This window comes from Zootermopsis nevadensis, unplaced genomic scaffold (genome assembly GCF_977971745.1).
Source record: "Zootermopsis nevadensis isolate Lab colony 2312 unplaced genomic scaffold, Znev_1.0 Znev_ptg000008l, whole genome shotgun sequence".
NCBI classification, from domain to species: Eukaryota; Metazoa; Arthropoda; class Insecta; order Blattodea; family Termopsidae; genus Zootermopsis; species Zootermopsis nevadensis.
Window position 1 is genome coordinate 11,782,901 of NW_028259140.1, and position 23,154 is coordinate 11,806,054.

The 23,154-nt window shown below is 42.8% G+C and overlaps 1 protein-coding gene across 3 annotated transcripts in view; it reads left to right on the forward strand.

Annotated features, from left to right (window-relative positions):
* Nucleotides 1-2,396: 2,396 nt before the first annotated feature.
* The window catches only part of Cad89D (cadherin 89D), a 90,984-nt gene continuing 70,226 nt past the window's right edge, over nucleotides 2,397-23,154 (forward strand). For all 3 annotated transcript variants that reach the window (XM_022084979.2, XM_022084981.2, XM_022084982.2), the window contains exons 1-2: nucleotides 2,397-2,592; nucleotides 17,186-17,287. The gene's annotated coding sequence lies outside the window, so the exon portion shown is untranslated. The remainder of the gene's footprint in view (nucleotides 2,593-17,185; nucleotides 17,288-23,154) is intronic.

The window sequence follows — 23,154 nt, forward strand, 5'->3', positions numbered from 1 at the left end:
AGTCACAGTACAGTCGAATGTCTGAGACTAAAACAAAAAAGATGTAAGTTGATAGGTTAATTAACGATTCTGTAATATTCGAACTTTCACATGTCAGATGAAGGTTGCAGGTTGGGGGCGGCAATGTCATTAACGGTGTTAACAATAATTAATAACGTCACACGTAAGAACGAGCAAGTTCAGAGTGCACGTCGATCTGTTTACCTGTAAATCCGTGATGACATTTAATCGACGAAGGTGACGGGTTAGCGCCGAGGGCAGTTGATGTAGTAAACGAAGTGACGCTGGAACGAGTTTGTTCTACTGTTGGCGTCATACCACCACTGCGCCATCTTCGTTCATGTGTCATCTGAGGGTGTTGAGTGGACCCGTTAGCTCCGCAGAGACGCAGTTTCACTCCATGGGAGTTAAAACAGGAAGACTGGACAAGGCAGTTCACACGCAAACTTTCTTCGTAAATTATAAATTCTTAGACAATATTAGTTTCGAAATGTAAAAACCACGTGGTCTTAATTCCGGATAAATTATGAGTCATTGCATTATAACAACCCTGTCAGTAGCTCAGACGGAAAGTATCGGATGATTAATAAATTGCAAAGTATGTGAAAGGAAGTGGTCGTGGCCTAACCGAATGTAATCTTTTCGTATATGCCTGGAATAAGTGAGGAAAACCACGAATACCTTAGTGAGGATTTCCAGTCTTCAAGCTGAGATTTGAACGCGGGGCCGCTAGACAAAGAACCCGGAGTTCTAAACACTTGTTCGCTACTTTCAGCACGTCGCTTGTACGAATTCCCTCTCCACTGGCTTCGCTTCATTTCGTTCGTGCCAAATAATTTCTAAAATTTATTTAATGTTGACTCCGAAGGTATTCTTTGAGTCTGAATGTTGTTACAGGGACGTTTTCCTATTGGCAAAGCCATTAACTGCTCTCCAGAGCGGGTTTATAAAATCCAAATGTCGCTTTCACTGCTAGCTGTCTTCCCGTGTCATCTCGAGTTTCAAGTTTCACTTTTGACATTATGGTACACCATACACCACACCACACTCTCTCAAAATAAAGAAATTTCCTGATGCAACAAATCCTTTTGAAGCGTTCTGCAGGGATGGCTTCGGGTCAGAAGCGAACGCAAGAGTTAGAATACGTCCCAACATCGCCCCAGGTTAATGAATGAATTAATAATACAGTACCTGTGTTACGAGTGACGACGAATAAACACGCGACTTATGTCTTGAAGGCAAGTTTGCTTCTCCCTAAAATCTCCGGCGGGCTGCATGATTACGCATAGTCGAATGAAACGAGACGGTGATTATGAACCACCGTCCGTGTTTGATGAAACGTAGATGATAGGGAAGTCATAGCCGACTTCAGCGTGGTCAAACCGGTGGTCCCGAGAGCACGAACCAGACCCGTCAAATTATTTGCTACTGGAAGATTGTTTACTCCGAAGGAGATTTTAAATCGTTCTCGCTATACACTTCTCGTAAAGAACGCACATTGCAAATTTATACACATTTCAATAACATTTACGTCGGTAATTTAGTTTCTGAATAAGTATACTTAAAGAACACGAAGATTGGCTCTTAGTTTTGCAAAAATTGTGCTAGAAGGGGGTTCTTTGCCCATCAGCAATGGAACAAACTGCATGAAACCACGGAGATGGACAAGCACTGCGGTTCCGAATTCGAATCTCGGCTGGAAGCATGCTATTCTTTCTGAGTCCCCCCCCCTCCAGTTGTCCATGACAGATTCAGTAGCTGTTATTGCCTTGTGTGCTGGATAAATACGCGATGTGACACCTGGCAGCGCGGTAAATGTAACCGAGTCGAACTGAGTACTCATCGAATGCAAGTCAGACGAGCAAAATACGGTCAGGTGAAGTTGTAATGCGCGTATTATAAGGCGTTAGTAGAATTGGCAGTAAGATATCATCATCCTGACTGCACTTAAATGTGTACTTGGTCTGTCCATCTTTTCTTCGGTCGTCCTACCAATCTTTTGCCTTCTGGTTTATCTTGTATGGCAGTGAGAATCCACTGATTCTTAATATCGGTCTACAGCGGATTTATACATTGGTAAATAGTCGGCTTCCTCTTGTAGCCGTTTGATTCCCGAGGGATGTAAAGATGGTCTGGACACAGTGGTGAACATAAAATTCCCCTGCAGGGAATCGAACGGTGGTCGCTTAGATCATAACCAGTTATACTTTACTGGCGTCATGATGAGCGGAGAGTGTGTAGTTCTCACACCGGACAGAACAATTGACAGCCAACCAACGGGAGAGCTTTCACGTCCTGCCACTGGGCGCTTCTTTCGCAGTCAAGCGGTGGGGGTGATTCTCTGCCGCTTCGCGCTGTTCCGCTGTTTGTTTGTCCTGCAGAAGATACTCGTCTTTGTACCTGGTGTGTGGCGGGCTCTGTGTGGTCGGTGCTTCTGAAGTTCCGTTGATCCGACTAACAGCTTGTTTAAGCACGTGGTTCGAATGTCAAGGTGTGATTCAGTTCTGTAAACTTTGCACGCGTGCTACTGCTCTCAGCAACTCGTGAACGGAGTGAGGTTATAACTCTTGAAATTATCTACAGTAACTTAAGGTAAGGCTTTATTGGAACGTTATTCTGTGTGAAAATTTAGTCTGCTGTTTGTAATTAAATTAAATACGTGTAGCAGAGTCCACGAGATGCTAATAGTCGCTTAGTTAGTCAAGAAATTTCCCGCGGTTTTGGAACTCAAAGGTTCATAATCTTGTTTACAGAGTCCCGCCACTGGTCCATAACCTGAGAACATTATAAATGAGTTAATTGGAGACTTTTACATAGTTTTCCACAGAACTGCCCCATTAAACGTTGTGTTGTCAAACGTCAAGTGACTTCTCTGATGAGCTTCATTGTTTTTTACGGTCCTTTAGTGGGGATGGCCGTGGGAAATTACGCATACCGTGGTGGCCAATCTGTCGTTTTGTGGGAAAATACTGTTTGTTATGACTGCTGCTGATACACGTCGAACTTGCAATCTTCAGCGTATCTACTGTTGAAACGATATTAATGACATGAAGCGATGCTGATGTACATTTTAATTGTAGTTTAAGGCTGTACAGGTTTCACTTATTAAAAGGTCTGAAGCTTTTCTCTTTGCATTACGCCTGGTTGCCTAATTCTCACACTCGGCGTTCTTCTGTTTAATTCCGGACGTTGCTATGCCTTTAGTAGGATTTAATCTATTGTTTTCGTTGATTTGTTACGAGTATATATGACGGATATTTGCTTTAGATTTTTCTTTCCAGTATTTCTGACTTATTTAACGACGTCAGTAGCCCCGATTATAAGTACCGAGTAATCAGTTTCAAAGGATAGGCCTGTGGAAGGGGGGGGGGGAGTTTTCGTGGCGCAGTTTAACTACATTCGAACCAGGGACTGCCGAGTACGAAGCACGGGTGGTAAACATTCGGCCGCGACGTCGTACCAGAAGTTCGCTAATGTAATAATCTTCCTTTCTGGGTGCAATTATAATATTAAAAAATCTTTAGTGACGAGAATAATAAAAATTTAAATTCTTAGTGTTTCAGTCATGCCTTTCAAATGCTATTTGATATAGAGCGATTAGAATTCTTATAAATCAGTAGATTGCGGTTGGGGGTGGGCGTGGACGCAGCATCCAGACGTTAGGGCAGATTTAACTGCGAGTGGGCTGAACAAGTAGGGTTTCGGGTTGCTTGTGGTGCGCAGGCCCCAACCTCTGCACGGTCACGAGCGTGCAATGAGAGTATATGACGAGTAACTTTTTCCTCGCGAGAAAAGAGTGGCCCAGGAGAGGCCTGTCTGCTGAGATCTCTGCCATTTGGACCAGGCCAAAGCCGAACGTGCCTGTGCTGCCCTCAAAGACTTGGCTCTCTCCAATCGTTATGCTCCTTGGTTCTTGATTTACCTACTGCAAACACCCGATACCCAGGAAGGCTATGATCTGATGCGAACAGGCGACGACTTTTCGTTCATTTGACTTTCCTCAGGACGGATGTTAACGGACTGGGGTTATGTCTGACAACTGCATACTTTAACATCACAGTTTCTGCCATCATCAAATAATTGCTTTTGTTTAATCTAATGGGTTTAATAAGAATAAAAATAATTCAGTTCCGTTAGTTTATTGTACAGAGTGTTTGCGAAAAGCGAAGAGCTTATGAGTGGCAAACACCAAAGACATTTTACATTAAGAAGGAACATATTCAAACGTAAAATCAACTTAGGCAATTTTTCGTGCAGAGAAAGTGTTCTGGAAGGAGATAGTGTTTTTTGCTAAAAATGGAATACGGCCAAGATGTTTAGTTGTGGCTATCCAAGCATTATCGTTGCATAAGTTGCCTTTATACTGTAATCGCTGCTGTATGCGTTTTACGTTTGGCTTGATCGCTCACGCTGACTTATCCGCTCTTCAGAACACTACAGTAATTCTGAAAGAGGCCTATCTCTGTGTTACTTCTGAAAGCTTCTTATTTGCCATTACTCTCAGTTTCTTAAAATTACTTCAGCAGATGGAGGGTGTGCACACTGCATATTAAATATATTTTTTTACGTGTTCCTGCGAGTGACGTATGTCTGGCCATTAAAGACAGTCTCATCCACGTAACAGACGAAGATCTTCAGCTGCTCTGCATGGTGTTAAACGGTTGAATTACTATGAATCGTACCAACATTCCAAGCTGCCCTTGACGATAGAACGCATTGTTATCCAGGATTTAGGTTAAGTTAAGTTAAGAAACTCGGACGGTGCACTTACTCGTCTCTCTGAGGTCTAGCGTTCTTCAGCGGTGTGTGTTCAAAAACCGGAAGATCGCGGCCATTTTAAAGTTTACAGTGTATCCTATTCCCTACGCTAAGTAGCAACAGAGAACTTTAAGAAATATTTGTATACTGCATTACAGTTCGCGTCTGTCGATTAAAAGTGTTATTGAGAACTGTTTGTCACTTAATAAATTGTCTTAAGTAGGTTAATGACAACTCCACCTCATTACGCTGATTACCAGATCAGCTTTATTTCTGACTCAGAATTGTTGCTTCTTTCATCGTCAATCATGCCTCCTCAAGTCCAGCTTCCTTCCAGAAAAGAAATTCGCTACTTCGTTGTCGTCCGATAATTTTCCGTGGGATCAAATCAGAGCGAGAGAGAGAGGGGGGGCGGGGCGAGAAATGCGAGTAGAATTACGGTCGGAAAGGGAGACACCACTTAGAAGAATTAGGTGCAGACGGGAGGATAATATTAAAATGAATCTTAAGAAATAGGGTGTGAAGTGGACTGCATTTATATTGACAATGCCGGGGTACACTGGCGGACTCTTGTGAAGAATGCATTGAACCTCTGGGTTATTCAGAAGGTGGGATTATTATTTTATTGTGAGCGACCGAGTGACTCAGCTGTTTAAGAAAGACTTTGTTCCGTATAATTGTGATCTGATTCAAACGTAAAACGATGTATTAAACCAGCAAATTATTTGTGCGCCATTTCAGATAGTGGGCTGTCGAGATAAGAAGCCGAGATTCGCTAAGCGGGTCACAGTTTAGCGGTGGGCCTATAGACTTGTTTTCAACAGGTACCGGCTTCTAGTCTCGGTCTGCTTGCCACTGAAATTTCCCTCGTTTCGTTAGTCTAATGTTGATATAATAGGCTGATTTGAGCTAGGTAACAACCGCTTCCTCTCTAATCCTTATCTTGTTCATCTTTCATGTTCCCTTCTTATTGTACGCGATGGGTTTAATATTTGTAACGCGAGAAGCACTCGCTGTCGGTGACAGATTTAGACAAAATAATATGAGTCGATGCTCTGCTGTTGATCTATTGGAAATTTGTGTTATTTTTACTAAGCCGGAAGGAGTGTTGAGATTGGATTGATCAAATAGTCGTATTTGCTGGCGTGCATGTGTGGAGATCAGAATTAGCTTAGGATGTGATGATTACACATTCGGTCTGTCGGCCCTGTTTTACCCATATATGAGTGAGAATTCGTTTGGAATTCTAAAGTGAATGGTCATTGCTCTGTGCGTGTGGTTGACTGAGGAAACTTACTGCCCTGTATTTACTCCGATCTCAGATGTGTACTTAGTGTTCAGCGTCCCGAATCCGTTGCCAGATGATGATGGTGATATATTCGGATGAGGATTTGGAGGCTTCTTCGGTGATATGAGATCAAGGTAGCTCAATGGTTAGTCTTGAGATACTCATCCGAGGTCGTGGTAACTGTCACGAAATGACAACGCACAGGCTTAACTTTAAATGAGAGACGCACGGGCTTGGCGACGGTACCCGACGAGGTAACTCACAAGGATCTCGAAGATCCACTTACCTCGTTAGGGCTACAATGAGCTTGTATGCCGAACTCCAGTGGCAGTGCTCAAAATTGTTTTTAAGTTTAAATTTAGAAGTTTAATTTCAAAATGAAAGCGTCCAAAATGTGAATCGACTGTATTTGTCAGTTTACGACAAAATCCAAAACGAGGGTGAATGTTGATTTGCCGCGGTAAAACCACGTCTCATAAACCTTGAACTAAAGAAATCGCCAACAGACGAAGCCGAATTGCCACTTCGAATTAAATATGCCTTGTAGTAAAATATAAGTAATTTTGCCATTGGCTGAATTTTGGGTTGGAGGTTATAGCTTATCGGCCCCCGAACTGACAAAGACGCTTTCACCCCGAAACACCACAATTTTGGCTTCTCTCAGCCCTACTTCAGAAACATAAAATTGGTAGTGAAACCGTGTTAAGTAAATTAAGTGAAAAGAAATTCATAACGGAGATTGTGGACTAAGTAACTGGGCCGACAAGGGTCATGTTGACCTCGGTGTGTGAATGAAACACCCACTCCCCAACACAAACAGTTCATAATCGCCGTAACGTGAGGGGCGTCATGGAGCAATAATGAAAGCTACTGGGAGATCCGTGGGTTCAGTGCACGGACTGCAGGTACTTTACATGACCACGGGGTCACGGGGTCAAGGCTTTCACCGGGAACTGGATGCTTCGTCTGAAGGTCAAATTCCCCAAAAGTGTTTTAAGTAATGAGGACTTAAATTAGTCCCACTTTGGCGTCGATCTTTGTGACCTCGCATGCTGGGGTCAGAGTTCGAATCTCATTCTGGATGCGGAAAGCTGTTCCCCGTTTTCTGTATCGTTTTGTTATGATACAGAACTTGTGATGGGCCGATCCCCTGTCTATGGAGTCATAAGCTTCAATTTGTTAATTCCGAGCGGAGAGGACCAGATCCGGGTTTGGAGCCCAGGACCAGTCACCCAATAGTGTAAATTCATCAACTTAATGAGTAGATACCTTGTGACCGACGAGGTTGATGTGGCGATGGCGTCCCACGGCGACCTGGCGTGCCTGGTGCTAATTTCTGCCGAGCTGCGTTTACGTTCGGTGGCATTCTTCAGTCTGCCAAGTCACTGACGGAGTAGTGTTTCCTAACCTAACCTGTCCTATATCAACAACCACTCACCGGAAGTCACATAATCTGTTATCCCTGCAGCCCGTCTGTCTGTCTGTTTCACGACGACCAATAGTCGGCACTGAACGAAGGTTTCGGTAGAATACACCGGGGTTTTACCTGAGCACTTCTCCCCTTTTCTTCTACACACCACATAAATTGCTGAGTTGTACTTAATTTTGTAGTGCGCGGAGTTTAAATCGTTCGTGACTTCGTGTGTAGGTCTCCACGGATGCATTACGAAAACCAGTAGTAGTGACGTAACGTGTAAAAAGTAAACAAACATTCATAGTGTTCTAGTTAGCAGCTGATTGAAATCCGAGGTTATTTAAAGACGCTGCTTCATCTGTAAAAAACGTTGGATCAAAATGGCGTCAAATTTGGCGATAAGGTGATATGATCTGTGAATAGGTGAGGATCTGGAAGGACTGTTAACCTAATGGACGGCACTGCCTTGGCATTTGCCGCTCAGAACATCTATAAACCGTGAAATATCCCGGTGTAAGTAGATCTGTTCATGACACATTCCGTTTTATAATGTCTGAGTAAAAAATCGAGCCCTTCACTGTTTATTGGAATGATGAGTTTAACAAACTGATGATCGCATTGGCCACTCGAACATTGAGATTGCGGGTTCGAATCACGTTCGGAGCGTGGGTGTTTAACCGCTTGTGTCTGTTCCCGTGGATTACCACGGGCCACGCGATGTACTGATCCATGTTGAAGCCGGACTTCCAAATATGTGTGACATTCTTGCTTTCAGAATTTCTTCAGAATCGGAAGAGAACAGCTGGAGAATAAAGGGATTAGTTTCCTTGTCCTCTTGTGTTTCCAGAAAGTAACTCGATCGCTTCGTTGACCAAGTTCTGAGAAACGGACTGTCGTTCTTCTTATTCTTCTTGTCAATGTCGTGTGGTTGGGGCACAAAGCTCTGCCATCTGGTTCATTTGTTAATTAATGTAGCTCAACAAATTGTGGTAGATAATTTGACACGGATTATCCAGGCCAGCGAATCTGTGTTGAAGTCAATGCGAGAAGAGCGTTAAGCTAGCCACATCCACGGTTAAGACCGGCACGTGAGTTTTGTTTCTTAGGAGAAAAGGAATAGTTGAAACTTTCGCCTCGCAGATTGCAACAAAAAATGCTCGTTTTGTTCAGATTCGTTCCTATACAGAATTGTCAGCAGTTTCTGAACGCTTTAAAATTCCTTTCAGGATTGCAAACAGTGGGCGGCGTCCGTCAGGCATCTTGCGGTGGACAGCGCAGAAGCACAGTCTTTCTTTCTGCCACTGAATGTGAATAACAAATTTACTGAATGGGTTGAAAGGATACGAAAAGGGCAAATTGTAGTCCAGCATTGCGGGTGTAGAAAGTAGATCTACTGAAATATTTGATTGGTGTAGTCGTAAACATACATTTAAAGGCACCTGTTGTGAATCTCTGTCGTGTTACTTGCTATCGTGGGCAGTAATTATATTGTAATTTTACTTAGTCTGTCCAGGCAGGTGCTGGAACTGTGTCTTTAAATAGGCCACGGTCCAAATGCCGTACTTATTCTTCATTCGTAAATACGTGCTTTAATCTCTGCAATTAACATTGTATCGTACAATAAACAAAGAATCAGTCAGCCAGCCAATTAAAATGAAAACAAGAGAAAACCTTAATGAAGTCTATCTTATAAATCTTCCGAAAACGTGGCAGATTTATTTGCGAATGGATAACCAATCAAAATTACAGAAAGAAATTAAGAGCATGCTAAATTCCGGGAAGTACTTGCATCTCTGAGTGTTTTCCTTCCCAAGAACAGAAACATTAAATATATATGAGAATATAATTTTATCTACTGCTTTATAAGAACATGAAACTTGGTCTCTTACCCTGACAGAAGAACGTAGATTAAAGGTGTTTGAGGTAAGGAAGCGAGGAGCTTTCCGGGTATTTCGGGGTTGAAGTAGCTAGACGAGGAGGTGCTTCGTGATTTGCACTTTTCACCGAATAGGATTATAAAACCAAAGGACGTGTAGCACTCACGCGAAATGAGGCGGTACAAAATTTTAGTCGGTAAACCTGAAGGGAACAGATCACTTCCGGGACGTGGGAAATGACGATGTAGACCGGAATTGTGGACAGCCAGCAAAGAGTGGACTTCCAGCTTGATGATGGGGGAGGGGTGAGGGGAGGGGGGGATAAAGAAGTTACAACATTTTACACAGGACCTAATTTTTGGAACGACCTAACCAAAGAAGCAGGCTTAATTGTTAACAAAAGCCAAGGGAAGTGCTGTCTGTCCAAGAGAGCTGAAATACAAGACGAGGGGATGTATGTAACCTACTGTCATGTACCGAAAGCCCAGTTCACACGGAAGTGGCGTATGCTTGTTGCATGACGGCATTGATACTCCACACAAGCGAATCGCTTCTGTCAGCGGGAAATGCGCGAGATTAATCTCGATCTCATTTTCCTCCACAGACGTGTTCTCACACGCTTGTGGTGAATCATTATGAATTATGTGCTTGCTTCGCGATAAAAATACGGCAGCGTTTGAGCAGTTGATAGCTGTAAGTATAGTCTGAAACTGTCACTTTACATGATGCGGATAATTAAAATAAAATAATTGCGTATTTTTAGTACTGATTGTAGGGAATTTAATATATATGGTTTTGGTGTAGACCATAGTTGGATAACATCTTTACCAAATTTAATCCAAATCCGTTCAGCAGCTTTCTAGTTCAATATTGCAGACATAAGTGGCTGGTCTATACGCCTTTATTTCGTGCGTTTTGTACAAAGAACAGATTTGAAATTTTTAGTCTGTGCCAGCAAAATGAGACTCACTGACCTGAAGACAGCGTGGAAAGGAAAAACAATTTATACGAAATACACCTAATGCCTGACACAATGTTGGTATGATCGGCCTGTCACTGTCTCAGACCACTTAAGAATCATGCTTCGATTCCTTACTTTATATGAAGAATTTCGTTAATACTCTTTCATGTGGAAATTCTCACGGGCTTGCTTCACTACAAGAAAGGAACAGAGGAACGGTGTTGGCCGTAGAAGGAAACGCTCCGTGTGAGGATTTCATCACGCCGTGGAATGCTGCAACACGTCTCATTCACAGAGATGGGGCAGATGTCCCGTAAGTCTTTATAAGTTTATTCACGGGCCTGTAACATCTGCTGCATTTCAAGTTCAATTACAAGAACCTGTTAAGCGAAAGTTTCATTTTGTCACCGTCTTTGTAGTTAAACTTTCCTGAATGTCGTTGAATTTGGATAGCGTGCAGTAATTCAAAGTTGTGTCTGCGAATTTAAAAAAAAAGATATTACCACGCTTTGTGTTTAGTGTCTGTGTTCCTGAAGAAAGTATAATGTGGTACAGCTAACAATTCTTAGAGTGTCAATTATGCCTCTTAATGTAATTTCCAGCAGTAAAGATTTATGCTGCCTAACATTTATGTGACCTGACCTCATAGTCCCCCACATTGTCACACACAAGTATGTTTCTTGAATATCTTTAGAAACGTTTACGATTCTTAGGTATCAAATTTCGTAGTCTCATCTGTCATCTCTTTCAATCGATGCAAAAATTATAGAATTGTACAAAAGGGAAGGACCTTTAGCAACTGTAGAATGGTTTTGCTAATAATATTTCGGTTGTCCATTACCGAAAAACTATCGTTCCGTTTAAACCTCGCAATCGATTCGTATTACAAATTCTCAGGGTAGGAAATCTGCAAGCCCGAACGGAGTTTGTCCTCCAGTGGCATGATGTCCATTCCAAACGTAATGGAATTTCTTCAGGCAGAGATGAATTAATTTTCAAATTATGGCGTAAAGTTGTGAATTGAACTCAACTGGACAGATTGGCTCATAACATCATTCAATGGATCAAATGACACAGAAGAGAACACGTGTTATATCTTGTCAAGGATTATTGGCAGTCTTGGCGGGGTTTATCATGCTTTTCTCTGCAACTCCTGGCAGTGGGGACATTAGGCAGATTTAAAATGACCAGCATCTCGTGTTCGTCCACAGCTTTTGATTCTGAATCTCCGCGAGGTGCTATGGCCCTCACACTCGTGATCTGCCTCTGCCGCCAAAGTCTCGGTGATGCGCACGTTCCAACTGCAGGCCTGAGTCGAATTGAAGCGTTTTTGTAACGGGATCAGCGTTTCTGAGAGACAGGAGTTTTACTTTCCTAACCACATGGTATGACTGGTCACTTTCAGGATGACAGCATTTACACCGTGACGATGTACCGGTTTGCAGAAATGAATGCAGAAACCGAACTCAGTTTAATACAGACTTGTTTTTCGTACCACGTACTGGTAAATTAACACCACATTTATTACTCTGGTCTTTGTTTCGTCGTGGAATTTTACTTCAGTTCCAGACTGAGTGATTTACAACTCGTATCAGTATAAACGATGACTCGAAGATTACTAAATTATCCTTCGCACTTTCCTCGTCTTTTCAGCTACGAGCAGCTGTCTTTTTTGGCGCCATCTTAACTAAAAGTTCCCTCAAAAATATTCCTATCAGCTTTGTCACGTCCGTCTCTTCGTTTCTCTGCGTTTTTGCACGTAACAGCTCGAGAGCAGCTGAACAGAACTTTACCAGACTTGACGCTGGGGACTTAACATTAAATGTTGTTGACTCATTTCAAGTTAGGTTAAAATCGAAACATGGCGTGAACGTCGCGTGAATTTCTAGGTGTGAAATTCCCGCGTGGGTAAAAGCGAGCCGAGCGTTTCCTCGTAAGGAATCTGCAGTCAGCCGCACAGCAACGCGTGTGAATCCTCCGTGATGACGTTATCATCCAGCTAGTCCGACGCCAGATTCCCCCACGGATAGGTCATTGACCCCAGACATGTGCGAGAACTGTTTCCATTCGCGAGGGTCAGTTCATCGCGAGAACTGTCACACCATGATGATATTCCGTGCCTTCAAATTCTTTATTTCTTTTTCAGATTATGTCTATAAATTTCCCGGCAATCTGTTAATTTAAATTGCCTTTCTTGGAACAGATTCTTAAAATAATCTGTTGGTAAACTCAAACTGAAGTGGTTTTGCGCTGCTCCTGCGACACAGAGCGCGTTAGCCCGTCTGATACGATGACCCTCAGTTCATTCACGGAGGCCGTCGCCTGTCTGCACAGCACAGTTCTTCCGGAACACGCACACACACACAATGAGAACCTCACAGTTCGTACCCTTCACCAAGAGGGTTATAAAATGAGCGACACTCACATGGGGGTTTATGGGGATATGGGATATGCGAACAGACCTCTGATCGGGAAATCTAAAGGGAGGACCGAGAAGATATTGTCGTAAATGTAAGGATAAAAATAAAAGTCTCAGGATTTATTTATGGGATAATGTCACTCAGGGCAGGGTCCATTGTCAACAATGTTAAATTATTTATTGTATATTTAACGACGCATTTCAGTAGATCAGTTCATATAGCGTCGATGTTAATCGTGACATTTCGAATTCCATAAACGGCGGGGAATTCCTTGACCAGTTGAGCAACTACCAGCTTCGAATAAAATCTCTGCTCCATATATTTGGCTTTATTTATAAGTCAGTAATGTATGTATACAGTCCCGCGTCGTAGCCGCGCGGTCTGAGGCATCATGCTTCGGGCCGGCGATACGGAATGCGCGCTGGTTCGAGTCTCGGTGAAAGAAATTTTCTCATGAGCTTTCGACCAGTGTATGGGACCGGTGCCAACCCAGCATCGTGAGGAAATTGGGGAGCTACAATGGGTAGCGTAATCCGGTCAGGAAAGCTAGCGATGGCTGGGGGTTCGTCGTAATGACCACACGTCACCCTGTATCTGGTTGGATGATCGTTCACCTCTGCTTAGGCATGTGAACGTGAGGCCAGCAGTCAAGCTAGTCGGCTTTGGCTCTCTGGAGCTGTTACGCCACGGATTTAATTTTAATATAATTTTAATGTATATATACTTTCAAACAACACGACAACAGCTGTAACGGTTCCATTATATTCTGGACGTGCGAGTTTTGAATTTCGTCGTGTCAGAGTTTTGTAGTGATTTTACTCCGTCCCTCTAGCAAACCGTCGAAATAATTTAACCTGTTAAAAACTAGTGGTAACTATATGTACCCCGTGCTTTAACATTCTATAATCCTCCATCTTGCCCCAAAAATGTATCCATTGGTTTTATTTGATTTTCAGAATAATCATTGATTATTTCCTTTAACACTATTTACCAATAGATTTCTGTAATGGAGGAGTGATTCGTCTTCAAAGGAGTATTCCTTTCGCTTTTCAATTCATAATCACGCAGTCATTACTCTATTCGATGCCATGATGTTATGCAGATGAAAGTTGTCGTTAAATAACCCAGATCAATCGGTACGCAAGACATTTAATTAATTATAAGTTCGATTATTAAATCAATTCACTGTTTAATTCAAAGGGCTGATATTCGTGGAAGTGGGAATGTTCATTGCTGACTGCCCATCGAAGTATAAATTGTTAGACCTGCGTTGAATTTAGCTGAAGTGCCAATTGTTACAGTGCAGGGTTGAATTTCTTGGGATTTTTAAGTTTAGGTATTGCTCGCATTGTTAACCTGGTACCTGTAGCAGAATACAGATTGATTGTCGAAATTCCATTGAATTATGAGATTCCTAAAACAAGAGGCTCGTTCGGAGGGGATTATGCTGGTTAAAATAAGAACAGAAATCATTGAGACCAGGTGGAAAAGAACTTGGACAGAGACGTCTATGGTACGGCGTATAAACAGAACACATTAAACACATAGAACACGTACAAGAGTTCTTTGGAAGGAGCAGTGATTCGTGACAGGACAAGCTACAAGCGTCTGCTAGTCTTTGAAGTTTCTTTTTTAAATGTCTTGTCTGTCTATAATCGACGAAGCTGCACTGCGAGATATTTGCTATCCAGCCTGTGGTAGGTCTAACTAACATCTTGGGATAGGCGGCTGCAAGGTTCGATTTTGGGCCCATACGGATTAGAAAAACTAAGCTAAATACAAGGCTACTTCTGAGTCTTCGCAGCAGTCACTAAGTGAACCAGCCACCTTACCTACAAGAATAAAACTGTAGTGGCCTCATGAAGAGCTTCGCCTTGCTGATTAAATTAAGGAGGATGAGTTGGACGAAATGTGAATTCGATCGGCTTAATCTGTTTGAGATACAATTCGTCGGGGATGGATAATTTTTGAGAGACCTAGATAAGGATAATATTAAAATGGATCGGATCTGACTGGCTTAGTAGTAAGTCCAGTGACGTATTCTTCTGAAGACGGCAGTGAACCCTTCGGTTAAGCGGCTGAACAGTTATCAGCTTAGCGAAGACATAACCATGCGCCATGAGGACAATAGTGTAATTAGTCCGCAACCAGAACTTGAAATACATTTACCAAATAGTCCGTCGAATTTAGTATTATGGGTATTGCAGATCTTACGACGAGCAGTACAAGTACTAAACTGTTCACTTTCACACGAAGTACTAATGGCTTTTTCATGTCACCTTACGAAACTTTACACTCGTAAGCTTCGTCATTTCACGGAGCTCTGGATCGGTCACCCAGTTGCTACACTTCAGGGCGATGAAAGTGAACCCAGAATCAGTGTTCGCAGACTTTGTTTAACGCGCAGACAGAATCTGTATGTTTCACAGAGTTAATGAAACCTTTAAATTATATTTGTTGAAGGTTAAGTTAAGATGCAAATTACTCGGCGCAAGTAGTCGGCGGTTCGCTGTGCTGTCTTTACGAAACAGGGACTTCTTCAGAGCCTGATAGTATTTCAAATGGTCAAGAAATTTCTCTTCTTTTATAAAACCCAGTGGTTAATTCATGTGTTTATCGGGGCCAGCCATTGGATCCTACACTGATTCAGATGACTCTAGTCTATGTCCCCAGTACAATTTAATTAAGACCCATTTTAATATTATCCGGTTATCTGTGCTTAGGTTCCCCACGTGGCATATTTTTTTGAAGTTTCCCGACTAAGATTTTGTTTGCATTTCTCAACTCTCTTGTTGAAGCTGTATGTGCCATAAGATATCAGCATGTTCGTCTATTCTTATGAAGTAATAACTTGTTTGGCTGCAGTTTTTAAAGCCCAAAGAAGATGAGAGGTTGGCTATTTGCGGTTAATTGGAGGAAACTTTTGTGGGATATTTCAAGGTAATGACATACTACAATGTCATTCGTTAAAAGAATCTGATTGGGCCATAAATTCATCGTCTGCTCGTCTACTCGTCAGTGCAACACGTTATTTCAAGGTCATTTAATTACTAGCTTATACATTCGCAAAGACCACGATATTCTGCAACATTAAGAATGTGAATCTTTGTATTCATGTGCTGATTACAGCATCTCTGTTTACTCCACAAATTATTTCAAATGTAGACGTCATAAGTCATATCGTTCATCAGAGAGAGCTAGAGAGAGAGAGAGCAGGGACTCGACTTCAGGCGTGATGAGCAGGGCATACGAAATAAATTAACTTGTTTACTCTGTACATTGGAAATTTTATTTATGTCTTGTCTCCGACTTTCATACACTACCGGTATATCATATGCCAAAAGGTTGCATTTTGACCCAATTTCCAAAAACTGGTTGGGGGTAAACGTACGCGTAGAAGCTAACACGTAGTACGGAGCTGAAGTTTGATGACACTGCATAAGTGTCTTCTTCCGATGACCCGACAGATTGACCAAGAGAAAGCAGAGAGAGAAATTGTGCCTGACGCTTAATATGCATTTGCCTCTATGTATGTATGTAAAACATCAGAGTTATACCTAGTACTTACTGAGAACCACACCATGAGGACGCATGGGGCAGTGAATGTAGAACTTTCTTCTATCTTGATTTCGACATTGGATAGACGGTTACTCCTGGGGAAAGCCCCCGGTACACATCGGAGGCTTGGATTCCGCCTGGACGTTGAGGCTAACAGGAAGAATATTTGTCGGTGGTAACGAGTCGTATTCAGAAGGCCTCCTGGCCACCAACTAACCCGAACGGGGTCTTGTTAAATAGTGTACTTAGAATTCTTAGGCTAATACCTGAATATGGGCCTGCCCTTTATTTTTACATCTTCTCCAAAATATTATTGCGTTGATCAAATTAAGGAAATTGAAATTGCTGGAACGTGTAGCACGCACTGAAGTGGTAAGAAATGCTTTAAAAATTTCAGTCGGAGGACCTGAAGAGAATAGACCATTAGTGAAAACTTTATATATTGAGGGAATAATATTGAAACGAATCTGATGGAAAGCAGAGCGTGAAGACGTGGTTTGAATTTACCTGACTCAGCAGAGTATATAGAGATCAGCTGTTGTAGACACCGTAATCAAATTTCTGGCTTCTTAAAATTCGTGGAATTTCTTGGCTAGGTAAGATACTCTACCTTCCTGAGGACACCGCCCTCAGCAGTGTTTACTTGTAGGGGCCCACATCAACACTAAAACTGAACGTGGTCCTGTGCCTACTTTCCAGATGACATTAAGGCCGATGAAACAGCATACAAGATTTTAAGCTTTGTCATAATGTCTACGAGCCTGAAAAGTATAGGTCCCCTTTTGGCAGAACTAGGATACTTTGTATTGCAGAAGTTAACTGCAGCCCACGAAATCAACGACATAATTTATTTCTGTTAAATAGCCCGATTAACGGCTGGCATGTCAATGTTTGTTTCTTTGTTTTCAGGAAGTACTGGTGAGAAACTCGCATGATCTGGCTGGTTGGCTGGTTCAATCATGGTGATGGTCAATGGATTGTCTTCATGCTGTAGAACCTCATGAACCAAAGGTAGGCGTAATATGTTCTCTGTTTAAAAGAACAATGCTTTATAATTTATGTAAAAATACCATCCGCAAAATGCTGATTCATTGATTGTTCTTCAAGGGACTCCATGCTTGTTCTGAAGTCATGACTTGCTTAGTTGTTAGCTCCGAGATGTTCTTTATCCTAAATCTTACATCACTGAGATTGTTATGGTTATTTGCACTTATGCTTTATTCTGAAATTTTTTTTTTGGAAAGCAACTTATGATTACGTGCGATGGAACAGAGATAAAGCCAGAAGGAGGTCCGCCCTCCTCCGTGTAATGGACTCTCCCAGAATCTCCCGTGGCACTCCAATCAAGGTCTCTCTTGTTGCTAGGACGCTGCGCAAAAGCTAACCATACTTTTCTGCTGTTCGTGAAGAAGTTAGCAAAGCCTATATTGACAAGGAAACACCGAATAAGACAACAATACACCGAATCTTAACAACATTGTTATATTGATGGTACGAAGGTTGCAATTGGAACACGCGGTATAATCGTGTATGTTGTGGTCTTGTTTAACGAAAGTTGCATCTCCTGTTAGAACTAACACACGAAGGATGTCTGATATCCGATTCTTAGAACAAACAATGATATTAATAACAGAGACGTGTTGTATTTTCTTTGATGTAACAATTTTGTTTTGAAATATTAATTAGTTGACCGTCGTGTTTGAAAGTTAAAGTAGATTCAGAAACACTTTTATTAGCTTATAAATTTAAAATAAAATATTTTGTTTTACGCGTTTCATAAGTAAAGGAATGGAAAATATATCGTGGTAATATAACCCTCTACCTGTCAATCGGACTAAAGCACAAAGTTAACAGTTCACTAATCATAATGTTCACAAATTACGCTCGATATAATTACTGCACGTGCGAGGAGTGCCTCGTTATCCAAGCAAGAATTTGTTGTTTAATGCCAGTCACTTTCTCAGTACATCAATTCAACAATACTTTTACCTAAGGCCTCTCAGTAAAGGCTCTTGGAGTACATTACCATCGGGATTTCACTTCAGCCGAGCAACGAGCTCTGTTTTTTTACACATTAGTTGTCTGTGCAATCCTGCAACATTGTCCAACCACCCGTTTATACTTGTCTACATTCGGAACACAAGGTCTGATTTTTTTGGGGCCTAATTATCTAAGTTTAAAATTAACAGGTTTTGCAGTATTATCTTGTCCGTGTAACTGACCCCCATACCGTTATACGTCTTGGTACCGGTAATACGTGCATCGCCGACTTAACAACCACCGAAGTCCTGTCAGGAAAGAAGAAACGAATTAAGTTGTTGTATACTTACACGAAGGAAAGCTAACTGGCTGGGACGTATTATGAGAAGGAATGGATTACTGAGTGATATCACCGAAGGCCAGGTTGAAGGAAAGAGAGGACTAGGAAGAAGATTGATACAGCTAATCGATGACCTTAAACAAGGAAAGAAGATGACGTTCCAGGAATTAAAGCGAGAAGCCGAGAATAGGGACAACTGGAGAGCTCTGTTTGGGCAGAGCAATGGACCTGTCGTAAGACAGAACACTTAATAATAATAATAATAATAATAATAATAATAATAATAATAATAATAATAATAATAATAATAAATCGGATCAGCAGCCTCCTCGTGGCGTGCCCTGGACAGTCTTTGTACTGACAGATGCTGCCGTCTGTGTGTCGGGCCAACCACCCGGCACGCAGTCTAAACTGGTTCCCAAAAAGAATCATAGTAAAGCCACTTCCAGCCGGCCTGTTTCGGATGTGGGCCCTAGAGGCGCTGGGAGTAGCACAAACCGTGGGGCCGTTCGCATGGTGTGGACGGACGATCTACGGCGTGGCCTTCTTGCGTGTCACGCCACCAGTGATCCTTCGCGGAGAGGATACATGGCACGGATGCATTCCCTTTGGTGCGAGATGCATCCTGAGCACTCCAGTCTCTCGCAACAAAACCTGCGAGACTATGTGTACCATCTGCGAAGGAAAGGCTTTGACTTCAAGCCGCAAGATCCAGTTGCAGCTACGCCGCATAAAGCGGAAGAAATTAAAAATATCGCACCATGTCCCCCAGCTGCGACTGTTGATATCGACATTAAAACGCGGTTCTACCAATTGTTGAACTCCTGTGAATATCTGAAGGACAGGCAGCGAACAGTTCACCACAAGATATCGCTGCGGGCCAAACATCTGGCCGAAATGAACGAAATCTTAGATGAATTCCTAAAAGATGATTCTGATCTTCTTACTATCAATCGCGCCGTTTACGCTGCAGCCAGGTTATTAGTAACCCCAGCCCCGTTTAGGGTGGCAGAAAAAGCTGAGCAGCAAACAAAACGTCTGGACGCGAAGTTAAAGTTGGAAAGGCAACTGGTATCCAGAATTCACTGCGTGATTGAGTATGTAAACTCTGGTCGGAGATTTACCACCAAGCTGAGGCTTATCGCCCGCTCTCTCAAGGCCAAGTATCACACACTGAACAAGAATACGCTGCTGACCATCAAGCAGCACTCTCTGGACAAAATACGGGCACTAACCGCGGACAGGAAGAAGTTAGTGAAACGTTATAGGGCCGTAAAGGAGAACACCATCTTTCGTGTATGCCCTTCCCGTCTCTTCAGCAAGAACACTCCAGTTGTTCATACCCCACCAACAGCAACGCAGGTCGAGTCATTCTGGAAGAGACTCTATGAAACTAGATTTCCGTTGAACATAGATTCTCCGGCCATTGGCCTCTTTAGGCAGTTCTGCGATCGCCATTTAAAGGATGATGATGTGCCCCTAGTGATCACCGAACAAGATGTGAAACGTGCCTTTACTGGCAAAAAGAATTTTTCTGCTCCTGGAATAGATGCCATCAATAATTTTTGGTGGAAAACTTTCACGAGCACACACAAACATTTATCTCGTATCTTTACATCTTTTTTGTGTGGTACAGAGCCCATTCCACCTTGGTTAACAGAAGGGCGCACCGTTCTTATTCCGAAGAAAGGAGATTTGTCTAATCCGGAAAACTACCGACCTATTACCTGTCTTAATACTGTATACAAGGCGTTCACCTCCATCTTGAACGAACGCATACTGCACCATATTGATCCTATCTGGAAAGAGGTATATGAGCAGCGGGGTTCGAAACGTGGCATTGCAGGTTGCAAGGACAATCTGTTGATTGACAGATGCATCTGTCAAGATGCGGTCCATTATAAGCGCAACCTGTCAATGGCCTGGGTGGACTACAAAAAAGCTTTTGACACAACTTCTCATGAGCTAATTGTCATCTTGCTCAAAGTGCTGAAAGTCCAACCTGACATAGTGAAATGCATTGAAAATCTACTACCGCTCTGGAAAACGCGCTTCATTCTAACATCTGGGAAACGTGTAGTGTCAACCGAGTTGGTATGCTACCACCGCGGAGTGTTTCAAGGTGACAGCTTGAGCCCTCTTCTTTTCTGCATCACGCTACTTCCTCTTTCCGTTGTGCTAAGACGTGAACGTGGCTACATGTGCGGTGCACCGTCCATTCGTAGCCACAAAGTCACATACCTTTTTTATATGGATGACTTAAAACTTTATGCTGCCAGTGATAGTGGCATTCAAAGTGCACTGAACACCGTGCAAGTATACACTCAGGATATCGGCATGGAATTTGGATTGGACAAGTGTGCAGTTCTGCATTTGAAAAGGGGAAGAAATAGGGATTTCGGCGAAGACGTGCAACTCGTGGACGGAAGCATCATACACCATCTTGATGCCGAACAGTCCTATACATATCTTGGTGTGAGTGAGAGTCACGTCCAGGATGTCTCCAAGGTCAAAGAGGCTCTGTGCAGCAAGTATAGACACACCCTACGACAGATTTGGAGTTCCGAACTCTCTGGTAGAAACAAAGTCACTGCCACCAACATGCTTGCTGTTCCGATCCTGCTCTATACTTTTGGAGCAATGAAGTGGACAGTTAACGAGTTGAAAAACCTGGACAGGGCCACCAGAAAAATGATGACCATGCACCGAAGTCTTCACCCTAAATCTTCTGTCCAACGCATATACCTCCCGCGTCATCTTGGAGGTAGAGGTCTCTTGGGTCTGGAGAATCTTCACAACAGGATAGTTCTGGGCACAGCTCTGACCCCCTTTTGACATTCGTATGTTCGCATGAGTCTGCGGGTGTAGGGGCGTTTATATTTCAGGCGGCAAAGAGAGCAGCAAATGACCTCGGACTTGACTTCGACACCAGCTCAGTTGTACAGCGAAGACAGTTGCCCCTCTTGACACTGACGTCAGATCAATTCAAGGGCACTGTTAAGAAGGCTGAGCAAACTTTGTTGCTCAAACAACATGCAGATAAACCCATGCATGGGGCCTTCTTCAAAAATGTAGAAAAAATGGGCTTGTCAAAAGACCTGACGTTCGCCTTTCTACGGTCGGCTGGACTAAAGTCTGAAACCGAGGGTTTCATCTTAGCGTGCCAAGATGGTGTGGTAAACACACTTGTGTACCGCCGAATGGTGATGGGTGTGGGGGTAGTGGATACTGTCTGCAGGGCATGCCGAATGCAACCAGAGACGTTGATGCATCTTTTGTCGGCATGTAAACATTATGCCAGCTGCGCCTACATTCATCGACATAACGCTGCTTTACGTATACTCTACTACCACCTGAGACACTTTTACGGCATAGATAAGACACCCGTTTTGCCGTACGCTCCTGGGGACATTGAGTCCGTCGTTGAGAACGACAAATGTAAAATTTATTGGAACTATTCGTTCCCCACTACCAGGCAGTTAACAGCCACTAAACCTGACATCGTTCTCATCGATACCTCTGGATGCACCATGTATGTCATCGAGTTTTCGGCCCCGGCTGAAACCAACATAGTTGTGAAGGAGGCTGAAAAACGGACCAAGTATCAAGACCTTGTGTTTGAGCTAAGACAGCTCTACCCAGGATTCACTGTCAAATTAATCGTCCTCATAATCGGAGTTCTTGGAGGAGTCAAGTCGTCACTGCTGGCTAACATCAAGCTCATTCCGGCATGCCAGCGTAACGCTGAAGCACTACTCAGCCGGATGCAAAAGGCCGTGCTTCTTGGGTCGCTCCGACTACTACGGGCGCACGACCCCAACTCACTGTAGCCGCCCATCTCGTGGTTCGAGCCGTGACTACAGTTTCATCTGGGCTGCAAGCATCGGAGTTATGACGGCAACACGCCTGAAGTTTTTGGCTGCTTGTGGACCAATTAAACAATTCATAATAATAATAATAATAATACTTAATTAGTGTAGAGGCAGACTGCATCATGAAGACGCATACAAATTCTGGACGGAATGCAATTTACATGGCGTGCGACACGAAACTGTGTCTGACAAGTAAAACGTAACTAGAATTTGTACTGGCAGAAATTGTCCAGAAAGAGTGGTCACTGAATACTGTAATTTGTTGCTGGTGGCCTTACCGAATATACTGTGATCTGTAAAGGAAAGTACACGTCATTTATTCTCAGATTTTCTTATTTGTCTGTACAAAAAACATTCACGAATGTGTTTGTACTAAAATACGTTCAGTGAAGAAAATACTTTATATTTTAGATGTTTATGGATTGATAGAATTTATAGAATTCTGCAATGTTCCTCTGTCTGAATCCCGTGCCATGATGGCGTATGAGGGAGTTGAGGTATGGCTCCAGGTATCTTTAAATCGAAGAAAGTTAAGGTGTGTAGTCAGCTCTACGCTCCAAACGTATTTAACTCCGGTAACACTTAGGTCGGACTAGAGCCGGCCTGACCTCGCTAATGAACGAAATACTATCTCTTGACTTTCTTCGGGAGTCGAACCCAGGTCGCCAGCCCGTAGCCAATCATTT